Source organism: Schistocerca nitens, chromosome 11 (assembly GCF_023898315.1).
Source record: "Schistocerca nitens isolate TAMUIC-IGC-003100 chromosome 11, iqSchNite1.1, whole genome shotgun sequence".
In the NCBI taxonomy this organism is placed as follows: Eukaryota; Metazoa; Arthropoda; class Insecta; order Orthoptera; family Acrididae; genus Schistocerca; species Schistocerca nitens.
Window position 1 is genome coordinate 88,239,505 of NC_064624.1, and position 13,966 is coordinate 88,253,470.

The 13,966-nt window shown below is 41.7% G+C and overlaps 1 long non-coding RNA gene across 8 annotated transcripts in view; it reads right to left on the bottom strand.

Moving 5' to 3' along the window:
* The window catches only part of LOC126212898 (uncharacterized), a 1,289,673-nt gene that overhangs the window by 1,262,223 nt on the left and 13,484 nt on the right, over positions 1-13,966 (bottom strand). Inside the window, exon 3 of one of the 8 annotated variants that reach the window (XR_007540975.1) lies at positions 2,902-2,970. The exons of the other annotated variants lie outside the window; for them this stretch is intronic. This is a non-coding gene — a long non-coding RNA (uncharacterized LOC126212898). The remainder of the gene's footprint in view (positions 1-2,901; positions 2,971-13,966) is intronic. 8 annotated transcript variants of the gene reach the window in all.

The following is a 13,966-nucleotide window of genomic DNA, read 5'->3' on the forward strand; positions in this document are numbered from 1 at the left end:
GTATGTGTGGAGAGTGGGGAAAGGGGGGGAGGAGGATGGGAGGGGAGGCGATTGGGAAAGGAGGAGAGAAGAAGAGATGGGGAAAAAGACTAGTGACTAATGGGTGTGTTAGTGGAATAGAAGACCGTGTATTGCTGGAGTGAGAGCAGGGAAGGGGATAGGTAAGTGGAGGACAGGGACTAATGAAGGCTGAGGCCAGGGGGGTTACGGTAATAGGATATATTGCAGGCAGAGTTCCCACCTGCGCAGTTCAGAAAAACTGCTTCCACAGGTAGTCCTACCTCTGATGGGGTAGAAGATGTATGACCGGAGTATGTGGTTGGGAGAATGTACGAGATAGGTCTTACCTCTAGGTCTATTTCAGGGCACAGTGAGAGGTAGTCAAAACCGTTCCTCCAGTCGTACGTGGTACCGAGGCACGAGATGAATGCTGCTCTGTAGCCAGATGGTGAGTAAGTAGGAGGTGGTAGATGGTTGGAGAGACAAGGTATGCGAGATCTGCTTCTGTAAAAGGTTGGGAGGGTAATTTCGGTCTGCGAAGGTCTCGGTGGGATACTCGGTGTATTTGCTCTGGCACTGCTCGTCCCTGCAGATGGGATGACCACGGGTGGTTAGTCTGTACGCGGGCAATTTCTCGGTACGGAATGGGTGGCAGCTGTCAAAGTGGAGGTACTGTCAGTGTTTGGAAGGTTTGGTATGGACAGAGGTACTGATGAAGCTATCCTTGAGGTGGAGGTTAGCATTGAGGAAGGTGTTGAGGTTTTGGGGGAATGTGGCTAGGGTGACCTCACCCTCAGTCCAGATCATGAGGGTGTCACCAATGAATCTGAAATGGTGAGGGGTTGGACTCTGGGCAGTTAGAAAATATTGCTCTAGATGGCCCATGAATAGTTTGGCATAGAATGACCCCATATGGGTGCCCATAGCTATTTATTTTACGTGCTTTCTCCCAGAGGACAACTCCTTATGAACACTATTGGGGAGGGGGGGGGGGGTAAGCCAACATCAAACAATGTAAAATTCAGAACTAATGATATATTACGAATAAGTGTGGCTTCAGCTGCCAAAGTCCGCAGTCGTGTGTGTGTGTGTGTTTCTGAGAAAGGCCTTGTAGGTCAAAAGCTTATTTGTGACAGTCTTTTTGTTGTGCCTATCTGCGACTCAGCATCTTCGCTATATGGTAAGTAGCAACTTTCATTTTCATAAAACAAGCCAACAGTTTGTTTTACATTTACACAGTGGAAGATGCTACAAACAGTGTTACCTTTACTGTGTGACCATTAATGTGTACTTCTGTTGCCACCATGTTTGAGTGCAGTACCCATTTCCAGCATTAAGTGCGGCACTATATACCGTATGGCCTAAACACTTCTTGAAACAGTTCACACATTCTAAGCAGCCACTAATTACACTATAGCTTGGAACATTATGGCGAACTCACTCAATTTGACCTTTCATACAAAATTAGGGTTTCAACACTGCTGTGGTCTTCAGCACAAAGACTGGTTTGAGGCAGCTCTCCGTGAAGTCTATCTTTGGCAAGCCTCTTTCCTGATCACAGTATAGGTACAACAACCTGCATCCACTTCAGTTTGCTTAGTGTATTCAAACCTTGTTCTTCCTCTACAATTTTAACCCTATCCCCTCCATCACCAAACTGACAATTCCTTGATGCCCCAGCATACATCCTCTTTTAGCCAAGATGTGACAAATTTCTTTCCTTACTAATTTGATCCAGAACTACTTCACTAATTATCCACTACCACTAATCTTCAGCAGCCTTCTGTAGTATGACATTTCAAAAGCTCTTCTCCTCTTGCCTGAAATGATGACCGTCCAAATTTCTCTTCCATACAAGGCTATACTTCATATAAAGACGTTCACAAAAGACTCCCAAAGATTTAAATTAATATTCAAAATTAAAAATTTCTGTTTTTCAGAAACGATTTGCTCGCAACTGTGGCAACGCATTTGATACGCCAAGCTGGCGGAGACCGTTCCTGGGGCGTGCGACATCTCAGTTGCGAGTGGCAGTGGACGGCAAACTGGACGGCAGCGGCTGTGGTGAATTCGACAGTTCCGGACTGGCAATGTCACTGCCTTCTGCTACCATAGCACGAACTTAAATCCTCGGTGTGCAGAGTACTACAGCTTTTCGACTGGCTGCTCGGCCGGGTCACAGAAGCGGAACACAGCCTCAATCGCCTAACGCCAATGCTAACAGCGTGCAGCAAGTGTCGTTTTGTTGCGGCCACTGGCAATGCCCTCTTAACACAATCTACTTGCCGACTTCTCGGCCCTGCCGTGGTTTGTGCAGCTGGCAGACACTCGGCTGCCAGCAGTCCGTGATAGGTGCGCTGCAGCAATATGACTCTTACAGCTGCAGTCTTATTTCTGTACAAGACATTTCTTTTCGCTCCCTGTATTTTATGCGTGACAACTTAAGAATTCCAAATAGTGCATTCCGAGCAGTGGCAGCAGGAGAAAAATATAAACGTATTAAAATCCGCAGGCTTTTGGAATCAGTGTCGTCTCCTCTCTGGTGCCTAAAGCTCACCAGACCTTTTCCTTCACCCCTCTTTCCATCCCCTTCAACTCTTCTGCCAGAAGAATGAGCCACTGGCTCTGAAAGCTTGCAGATTTCAATATCTTTGTACATGTTTCCTCCTGCCGCCACTTGGTGAGAGGATTTTTTACCTATTCAATTACATTATATTTTCAAAAATTGATTAATTTTTTTGATATATTAAATAGTGTATTCCAGTCCACAGTGTCAGAGATTTAACACATCTATCTAAAATGTATGCTTCAATCTATCTTCTAAGATACATCATGGGTCATTATTGTCTCCACTTAAGCCAATTCATTACCAAATGCAAATGTCTCAATAACAAAACTTACCACATGTTCTTCTTTGAGAAGCACTGGGACAAGTGAGACCAGCACAGGCTCTTCTGCCTTACAATACGCCTGAAAAAAGAATTAAACCTGTATCTCTGTACACTAGATATTAAAAGTCACTAGTTAACATTAACTTTAATCCAAACTAAAGGGAGCTCAATCACAACTAAAATAAAAAATGCAAAGTTAGGCATCATACGCAACTACACATTGAGCAACACCCTCAGTCCTACCAACGAACAATTGGTACTAACTGTACACAATTGCTGGCCGAAGTGGCCGTGCGGTTAAAGGCACTGCAGTCTGGAACCGCGAGACCGCTACGGTCGCGGGTTCGAATCCTGCCTCGGGCATGGCTGTTTGTGATGTCCTTAGGTTAGTTAGGTTTAACTAGTTCTAAGTTCTAGGGGACTAATGACCTCAGCAGTTGAGTCCCATAGTGCTCAGAGCCATTTGAACCATTTTGTACACAATTTTGACAGGAGAGTGCGTGACCGTGCTGCTAAGCAGACCCCATTTGTGGTTTGGCAACCAGTCCAAGTCCACAACAGAGTCATATGAACTTACCCTACATTATGTCTTGTAGCATTACAATGGCTGTCTCTAACAGAATTACTTTCTCTGTGTCAACCAGCTCTGATTCCAGAAGGATCAGCAGTGCAGAACCCAACTTTCATTCTTCTCTTATGACATTGTGAGAGCCACAGATTGGGCCAAACAGCTGAACACATTATTTCTAAACTTTCAAAAAGCATTTAAGTTGGTATGATGGCAATGCTTATGGACAACAGTACAACTGTATGTGATATCAAACAATATTTATGACTTCATTATCCACAATAGGCAGCACGCAAATACGGGCTGTACCTATAAGTATGACACATTATCCTGGTGAAAAGCAAATATCGAATGTAGCCTGCATTACAAAATTTTTGGGAAAGTTCAATTAAACAGTACTTTTAGTTCTATATCTCTCTCTTCCCTTCTTCAAATCCCACATAACTAAGGGTGAACCCCCCCCCCCCCCCCGTCCCTCCCAATTTCTCTCTCTCTCTCTCTCTCTCTCTCTCTCTCTCTCTCTCTCACACACACACACACACACAAACTCACTACTCACACACTTAACTGCACCTATTGACAGTTGTGTTCGATTCTAGTAATCGAGCAATTTACAATTTACATTACATCATTTGTCAGTGCTTGAACGATGTGAAAATCATCTTCAAGACTCACTACATTTAATAATAATTTCCTAACAATATGAAATCCCTGTACACAATGGCAACATTTGCAAAGAGCTTCACAGAGCTAGCAAGCTAGCCTACCTGTACACTTATGCGCAGTGGGTTGGTTGGTTGTTTCGGGGAAGGAGACCAGACACCGAGGTCATTGGTCTCATCGGATTAGGGAAGGACGGGGAAGGAAGCCGGCCACGCCCTTTGAAAGGAACCATCCCGGCATTTGCCTGGAGTGATTTAGGGAAATCACGAAAAATGTAAATCAGGATGGCCGGACGCGGGATTGAACTGTCGTGCTCCCGAATGAGAGTCCAGTGTCTAACCACTGCACCACCTCGCTCGGTTGTTGCACAGTAGAATTTTGACTCAATACAATGTGTATTTTCCAATTCACTCACTATCAACTGTAGTAGATAAGAAATTGCATCCACATGCTTTCTCTGCTACAGCTAAAGGACATTCAATTAATAGGTATCTCATTGGTTCAGAGTGTAGATGAAAGTCAACGGGAGGGGGGGGGGAGAAATCAGTCAATAATCTGCCACTGATTAGAAAACAGATTCTAACACCGTGGTCTGATGAAAGAAAGAGACTTCATTCTGAAAGGATGAAACAAATTTGGGCACAAAGAAAGGCCAACCATCAAACGTGACCTTGATGGATTGTACCTCGCGTGGTCCTACTGGGCCCATACGTGAATAATAATTACCTGTCACTTATTATAACTTCATCAATATCAACTGCATGTTGCTGTGGTCTTCATTCAAAAGACTTTTCTTTTACGCTGCACCCCAATGGTACTGAGTATGTTACACCATGAGTGGTCAAATGTCCGGTATTTTTACCACAACGCATTTATCAAGTGCTATAAAACAAGGAAACCCACCAATTAATTACAACACTCTACCTACTGACCTACACTGAAATATTTATGTTGGCCCACAGTGTAATGTACCTCAAAGCTCTTGTGCCATTAGGCGTCATCATCAATAGCAAAAGGCAACAGCAAACATGCACTGTCAAACATAAAACTCTTCCTCGAACATCTCATGTTAGTATGTTATACTCTCAAGGCACAGTTGTTAAACTAAAGCTGCCGCTGTCACCTACCAAAAATAGCACTCGACTGCAAAGCATATGTCAGAGCCCTCAACAATGTTACTTTCTACTGTAAAATTTATGAAAATCAAAAGTTCTAAAAATTCTAAAAACAATTACTACACCTGTGTTTCATTGTGTGCATCCATACAGAAGACAACTGAAAACATTAAACCTAATGCCGCTAATTCGAATAAATCTGTTGCTGTTCCCTGAGGAGATATCGCTAAAGTGACACTAGTGTCGTCCAATTTAACACGCAAATTGTGCCTCGAGAGTGTAACGTGCCAATATGAGATGTTCTGAGAAGAGTTTTATGTATGACAATGCACATTTGCTGCTGGATTTTACTGCTGATGATGCCTAATGGCACAGAAGCTTTATGGTATGTTACATTAAAGGGAGATATAAATATTTTTATATGGGTCAGTATGTGTAGTATTGTGATTTCTTAACTGGTTTCCATATTTTATAGCACTCAATAATGAAGTAACATAGTCCCAAACATGTTGCGGTAAAAGTATCACACGTCTGACAACTGGTGGCATAACATCCTCAGTACCGATTCACATGTCTGCTGTACAATGGCTTTGCAACAAATAAGCAGCTTTCCACATCGGTGTATCCCGATCAGACCTCTTCTTCACGCACAACTACCACAATCTATATCTTTTCGGACCTGATTCCCGTAGTTACACCTAGGTTTCCCTCTACAATTCTTACCCTCCACACTTACTTACCGAGTGGAACAACACGGCACTGAAAACGGGCTACTTCTGTTCTCAGAGGGCTGGCAATGACGTACCACATTTTCCTGTGACACGGTCCACTGCGTGGAGCACTAGAACCGCCCTTCTGAGGCTCAAATCCATTCGCAGGACACAACACTAGCACACTCACTCTCCACATTAAAGAAGTAGACACAACACTGTCCCCGTCCTGGTGCAAGCCAGCCTACCTCAATGCAGGCTACCACTAGACACAGAGCTCCCGCCACATTGCAGCCCTCAACACTGCAAGTCTTCCAAAACAGTGTGGCCCTCGTGCAAACTGATGAGCCACCACAGTCCCAGATGCGGCAGTCATTTAGTGACACCACTCGACCCACCGTCATCCGGCCACGACAGAAGCACACACACCGAGTGAGGTGGCGCAGTGGTTAGGACACTGGACTGGCATTCGGGAGGACGACGGTTCAATCCCACGTCCGGCCGTCCCGGTTTAGGTTTTCCGTGATTTCTCTAAATCGTTCCAGGCAAATGCCACGACGGTTCCTCTGAAAGGGCACGGCCGACTTCCTTCCCTAATCCGATGAGACCGATGACTTCGCTGTTTGGTCTCCTCCCCTAAAACAACAGAAACACATTACAGAAGGAAACTGTGTTTCCATTTCGACCCAGCAGGTATTAATAGCTCAAGTCAGTAAAAACGTTTTTACTGTCTAGATCCCGTGCACTATAAAACATTAAAATGTGAAGACTAATTTCAGTTGACCCCACAATCATCTTCAGATCACTCATGGTGAAATATGTATCAGCAGATAACATATTGAAAACCCTGCATCATCTAGAGTATTTACATAATTATAAGACGAGGTTTCTTTCCAAATGTGTCATTCAAAGCTACAGGGTTGTCTTAAATTGGCTGATTGAACTACTTTTCTGAGGTCACCATTATCACATTGTTTAGTAATGTGCACAGTAGTAGTATTACACTTACGGTGGTCATCATGAAGATGAAGCTTTGTGTAATTTTATTTTAAATAATTCTGAAGGGCAGGGCTCGGCAAATGATACGTTCCGACAAGCTCGAGAGTTCCCGATACACCGAAGTGCTCGGTACAGTATCGACGTTACTCGAACGATCACGTGACACTGACTAGTGCAAGAGATACACAAGAAATAATGAACTAGCCACAACAGTCTATTGTACTGATTGACATTTGACAGTTTGGTGAAACACAGGAGGAAATAGAATTAAAGTCTATCAACTTACAAGCTTTTGTTGTATTTTAACAGGTTTCCAATAAACATTCTCATACATGTATAAATATTCTATATAAACATTAATGCAATTTTTTAAGTAAAGGTAACATTCAAATATAGAAATTTTTGTCCTTCAAAGAACATTAGTTGATTCAGAAACCAGATCAAAATTTTATTTGGTTATGAGACACTGTAATGATTTACTACGTAGATTGTAAATGAGAAATTTGGCCACTGTTCATGTAAAAACATTACCTGATTTTACTCAGCTGTATACCACGTTGGTGAAATTCAGTTGAAACAAGAAGGAAAATTAATATAGAATGACGTGGCTATCAAAGGAAGTAGATCATATTAAACAGACTGTAATTGTCAAAGCAAAAATAAATTACAGTCGCAAGACCCGTTGTGGAGATAGTACCGACAGACGTCAGTAGATCGCGGGATGAGCAAAACTTCGAGAGTGGAACGGAATCTTAAATGCAATCTTTTATTTACATATTAGTTGGTGTTGTTACATATGACCTGCATACTAGCAGATATTGCAGTCTGTTTTTGACAGTTACTCAAGCTTGGAAGGAGAACAGTGACACCAGCTTCGCCGAGAGCTATGATGATTGCACGGAGGGAAGCACTGAGCCCACAGCAAATTTCATCATGTTGTTATGCGTGGTAATCTATACCAAGTACTTTTGCTTTCTACACTCAAGAACCAAAGAAACTGGTACACCTGCCGAATATTACGTAGGGCCCCTGCGAGCATGCAGAAGTGCCGCAACACGACGTGGCATGGACTCTACTAATGCCTGAAGTAATGCTGGAGGGAACTGACCACAGGAATCATGAAGGCCTGTCCACAAATCCCTAAGAGTGTGAGGAGATGGAACTCTTGAGAATAGCACGTTGAAAGGCATCCCAGATATGTTCAATAATGATCGGGAGTTTGATGGCCAGTAAAAGTGTTTAAACTCAGAATAGTGTTCCTGGAGCAACTCTGTAGCAATTCTGGGTGTGTGGGGTGTCGCATTGTCCTGCTGTAATTGCCCCGTATTGTCCTACTGGAACTGCCCAAGTCCGTCGGAACGCACAATGAACATGAATGGATGCAGGTGATCAGACAGCATGCTTACGCATGTGTCAGCAGTCAGAGTCATATCTAGACTTATCAGGGGTCCCATATCACTCAAACTGCACATGCCCCACACCATTAAGAGCCTCCACCAGCTTGAACAGTCAACTGCTGGCATGCAGGGTCCATGGATTCATGAGGTTGTCTCCATAACTGTATGTAATTTGAAACAAAACTCGTCCGACCAGGCAACATGTTTCCAGTGATCATAAGTCCAATGTTGGTGTTGACTGGGCCCAGGCAAGGCCTAAAGCTTTGTGTCATGCTGTCATCAAGGGTACACGAGTGGGTTTTCGGTTCCGAAATCCCGTATCGATGATGTTTCGTTGAATGGTTCACACACTGACACTTGTTGATAACCCAGTATTGAAATCTGCAGCAATTTGCATAAGGGTTGCAGTTCTGTCACACTGAACAACTGTCTTCAGTTGTCGTCGCTCCCGTTCTCGCAGGACTGTTTTCCAGCCATTGTGATGTCTGAGATTTGCTGTTTTACCAGATCCCCGATAGTCACAGTACACAGTACACTCATGAAATGGTCGTACAGGAAAATCTGCATTTCATTGCTAGCTCAGGGATGCTGTGTCCAATCACTCATGCACTGGCTGTAACACCACATTCAAACTCATTTAAATCTTGGGAACCTACCATTGTAGCAGCAGTAACTGATCTAAGAACTGCCCCAGACATTTGTTGTCTTGTAAAGGCAATGCCGACCGCAGTGCCGTATTCTGCCTGTTTACAAATCTCTGTGCTATAATAAACATGCTTATACCAGTTTCTTCAGCACTTCAGTGTATGAACATCTACTGTGTTTAAACTGCAGTTTGCCCAAATGCATTTGTAGTCGGAATTGAACTGACTTTAAAATTGGACAAATACTCAGCAATAGTATTCATTTCTGCACAAGACAACAAAAGCCTAGATCTAGGCAAGTGATGTACTTCTGTGTTTCTTGCTGCAATGTTGTCAACACTCTCCGTGACGTATGACAAGAATGAAAGGGGGTATATCAGGTGGTTCTACACAGAGTGGGGGGGGGGGACATGTTTGGAAGTGAGATTATAACATACTCATTTCAGGCTAGAGGTGAAATCTGGTATGTATACAGGAAAAAATAGCTGTGTTCTCAAATTCCAACATAACAACCACCTCAGAAATAGCCACATATTCTGAAGAAACAGCCATATGTTTGTGACAATGAAGGTGTAAATTTCACGGTTGTGCCATTAGGTTGATGATGGTGATGACCCAAGATAGTGGTAGCACACACTACAGGGATTGTAAGCATAAAAGGCAGAAAAGAAAACAGTCCAAAAATTCATGTGAACAATTTCTTGTTGTTTATTTTATTTCTCCAAGTGTTATCAAAATTTAGACAATCAATAAATGGCAAAAGTTTAGAATAGTTATAAGGTTACCTTTTTGGCAGATACTTTATGTCAATAAAACAGTTTGTAATTCTAGTTAATCAGAATCTGTTAAAAATAAATTTCTCTCAAGGAGCCTCTCATTAAAAAAATGAATAAATAAAAAAATTTAAAAAATTGGGCCATTTTATATTCAGGGGCGTCTTACACTCAAGTAAATACAGTATGAAGCTGGCAACGTGCCAGTATGAGTAACACCTTTGCAGCTAATCAAACACTACACTTCGAGATAATAATGTTTTATTAGTCAGCACAGTAATAAGACAAGCAACTGATAACACACGTAATATCATAGTCCCACTTGCTATTTTAAGTAACACACATCCATTATCTGCACACACACTGATGCTCGCGCCAAAGCAGGTAGCGAGGTACTGACTGCTGGAGCACACCATCTTTCCACCGTCGGTCGTTCGCGACATCGCTGACAGACAGGTGAAGAGTGGTGTAAGCGCTGAGGTAGCTACACGTTTTTATTTGTCGTTAATCACTTCCTTAACCTCCTAATGGATCTGTTATTGTGAAAAACGGCAAGTTCCACCACAGTTTGGAGTTGACAAACTGTAAATGAATGAGTTCAAAGGTCAGAGGAGGGCAATGGTGTATGGCCTTGAGTAGGACTGTCCCTAGTAGAGCACTGTGCTGCTCAAAACCACCTTCAGGTTGATGGAAGCTTACAATTTTTTCAAAACTGCTCTAAAATGCTATTCTTGTGGATGTGTCATCACTGGATTATATGCATCATAAAAATCTTAAAATATGCATGAAAAATGCTTAAAAATGCACAAAAAGTGCAGAAATCTGCAAGATCAAATAATAAAAAAACATAGTAGTTACTGCGTGCATTACATCTCAAAGTCGAGCCTGTGCATATCAATTACGAGGAAGAGTGCCAGCCATGCCAAACATCGGTACATTTAGAATGTTGATATCACTTTCTTAATAATTTCTGGTAGTGATTAGAAAGGGGGGGGCTTTCTGGGATTATTTTCTAAAAATTTGCAAAATGGGGACTCATATTGTATTTCAATAGTTGTTCCTTCTTCACTATTGTTGTCAACAAACAGACGCGATGTGAGTTGACTCACGGCAAAACAATCGATACGTACAGGTCCAACTTCGAGATATACTGCACGCAGGGTGGGCACACTCAAAAACCCAGTAATATTTTATTTAAAAAACAACACACAATCATGAATTTTTTTAACATCATTAACTTTTAATTAATACTATTGGACCAAAGCATCACTTAACAATTTATTTTACATTTTTCTACTATTGTAAATACATACAAACAAGTACTGTTCCAAAAGTTTGGTGGTAAGATTGTGTCTTCGATCACTCAAAACATTTTTATAAGTAGAAAAGGACCATTCTACATCAACTGAGGTGACTGGGCAGTATTTGAATTTGGGTGCTATGTTGGCACTTACCGTTTCTGGTAAAAGTTCACCCGTCCCATTAATAAAACTATCAATATGGTACAAGGGTTCAAAGCCTGGGTTACTGTATAAAATGTTTTCAAACTTTTCTATAAGTTTTCTCGGGAATACCTCCGAAAATGAGCAGTTCACTAGAATAATTTCATTCTTAACTGAATAGATTCATTCAATGCCAAACCTTGAGTTTCAAGCTTTTTAATACTTGCAGGCATATGGGAAAAGTAGTGCTAATCACAGCAATGTCTTTTTTAATACCGGAATCATTAAAAGCTTCCTTGGATTGGCAAACTGCCAAAGCCTCTGCACTATTAAAGTCATTTACTACCCCTCTAATGGCCTTGAAATATTCATTGTAAAATGACACAGCTTCAACCTACGTACCCCAATGAGTTACGACTGGAATAATTCAATGATTATTAAGAATCCGCCTCAATTGCAAATAGAAACCGGATGTTCGCCTAGGTTTCGGCGCGGATAACTGTGCCTTCTTCGGAACACACTAAAACTACAAACTGTATTAATGCTGGGCGATGCCTATTTACGCAGTTTGTAGTTTTAGTGTGTTCCGAAGAAGGCGTGGTTATCTGCACCGAAACCTAGGCGAACATCCGGTTTCTATTTGCAATCGAGACGGACTCTTTATAATCATTGCACATTTGGTAGTTTTTCTTTGTAGGTCTTGATGCGAGCAGGAGCCTTTAGAAACACTTTCTCTGTGGGTGAAATCAGTTTACTTACATTCAGCAAGGCGATGTGCTCAGTGAACAAAGCACATCACACGAATCAAATTACGATAAAATACTCTGAGGGCTTTTCCTGCTTTGATCATATAGGGAGCAGCATCTCAAATAAACACAAACACACTTGCATCTGCAGAAGATTCTGGATATATTTTTCTAATACCCTCAATCACAAATCTAGTGATCGTAGAATGATTTACTTTTTCAAGTTCTTTGCAGAACACTAAATAGGAAGAAGAAGGCTCTTCTTTTAAAACACCAACAATTAAATTTGCAAAGTACAGGCCACAACTGTCTGTAGTTTCGTCAACTGAAATCCAGATCATGTTGCCCTCGAGTTCATTGCGTATTTCTTCCAGAACATTTACGCACATTGTCGGCATGTAACTTTTACACAATGTCGATTCATCTGGTATATTTTGATTTAAGCAATATTTCTGCAGGAAGCCTTAGAGGATAGAGTTTATAAGATTGTGAGGAGGAATATTGCTTGCAATGAATGCTCTGCACAGATCCATGTTAAACAGACTTTTTTGGTTACCTCTGGACAAGTCCCTGCTACTGCAACTTGCTGTTATCAGAAATTTTTGTCATCACCTTTTCTTCTGCATTCCTGTGATAGGAAGATTTGTCTCGGCATGCTGATCTACTTGAAACTTTTTTTTTTGCACAAAACATTTTTTTTCACAGACTTGAAAACAAAATAATTCCGTTATATGTAAATGTTCCGGGACGGTCAGCTATCCACGAAACGACCATTCTTTTTTCGGGTGGTATGGCACACGACACGTTATACACTACACATCATTAACACGTTCAACTGTGTACAAGTAAGCAGAAAGCTAAACTGAAACAACGGATGTGCGACTAAAAGCTCGCGTAATTTAATTTATTTGTTGCGAACGCATACGGCGGGACAGTGGGGGGGAATAACCGGGGGGCAGAGGCGCAGGAGCACAGACTCTGTACGCCTCTTCCTGTTCCTATTCTGTAATAATTTCACCATGCAGTGGGCTTTCGGTTAGCTATTACACGCAGTTTTAGGTGCGGTGAATGTGTGAGACATTAAAACTAGATAGAGCTACAGACTACCCGTCTCAATTTTTAAAATATTGTAAACAGAGTGAAATATGTATCGTCACTAGTTTTCATTAAAATATGCAATAACTGGTAAAAAGGAGCGAAATATGCAAATGCGTATGCAGCATGCAAATGCGTATAATACGGTCCCTAGTCTTCACCAAACATCCCTCGGTTGGGATCGCGACACAGCTTCAGCATACGGTCTATAGAGACTCGTGCATAATGCTCGAGGATGAAATCGTTTTGAAATTTTGTCAACATGTAATTCGTAACAAGTATTAAGTTTGATGTCTGTACTTCCTACAAAAAGTACATAAAAATTCTCTAAGTTGACTACAATCTAGACCTCCGTAGTGCTGTTAATTGTCATTAGGGCCAGGGTTACATTTTTTCTTTATTTAGACAACATTTTCGCATTAAAATACATTTGCTACTTGAGTACCAGCAAGAACAATGATTTGCACAGTGGAACTGCCAACAGGGTTGGAGCCTGCAAAACCAGCACAGGTCCCATTCGTGTATTGCTGGTGGGAGCTGTCAACTGACAACTAATTTATATACAATAATATAATGTTGTGAAAAAGTTCGCATATTACAAATATGCACCAACGAGAGGCTAAAATGACAATATAACACTCTTCTCTCCCTTCACGAGAATCGCAAATTGTGTGGGCATGCGGGATGTGTCTACACGATATATAGAAGTGTGGATCAGTCCCGGGGGAACATTCAGATTGCCGAAGCAGTTAAGGTGAACGCTCGTAACGAGTGGAAAATTTGAGTTCGATTCTCGGTCCGGCACAAACTTTCGTGTGTAACAAAATGCGGACATCAATGCAGATATGAAATAAGTAGATTTATTTCATAATGTTAATCCACAGCTTTTAGGCATGCGTGTCTGAAGAGCATTATATTGTGAC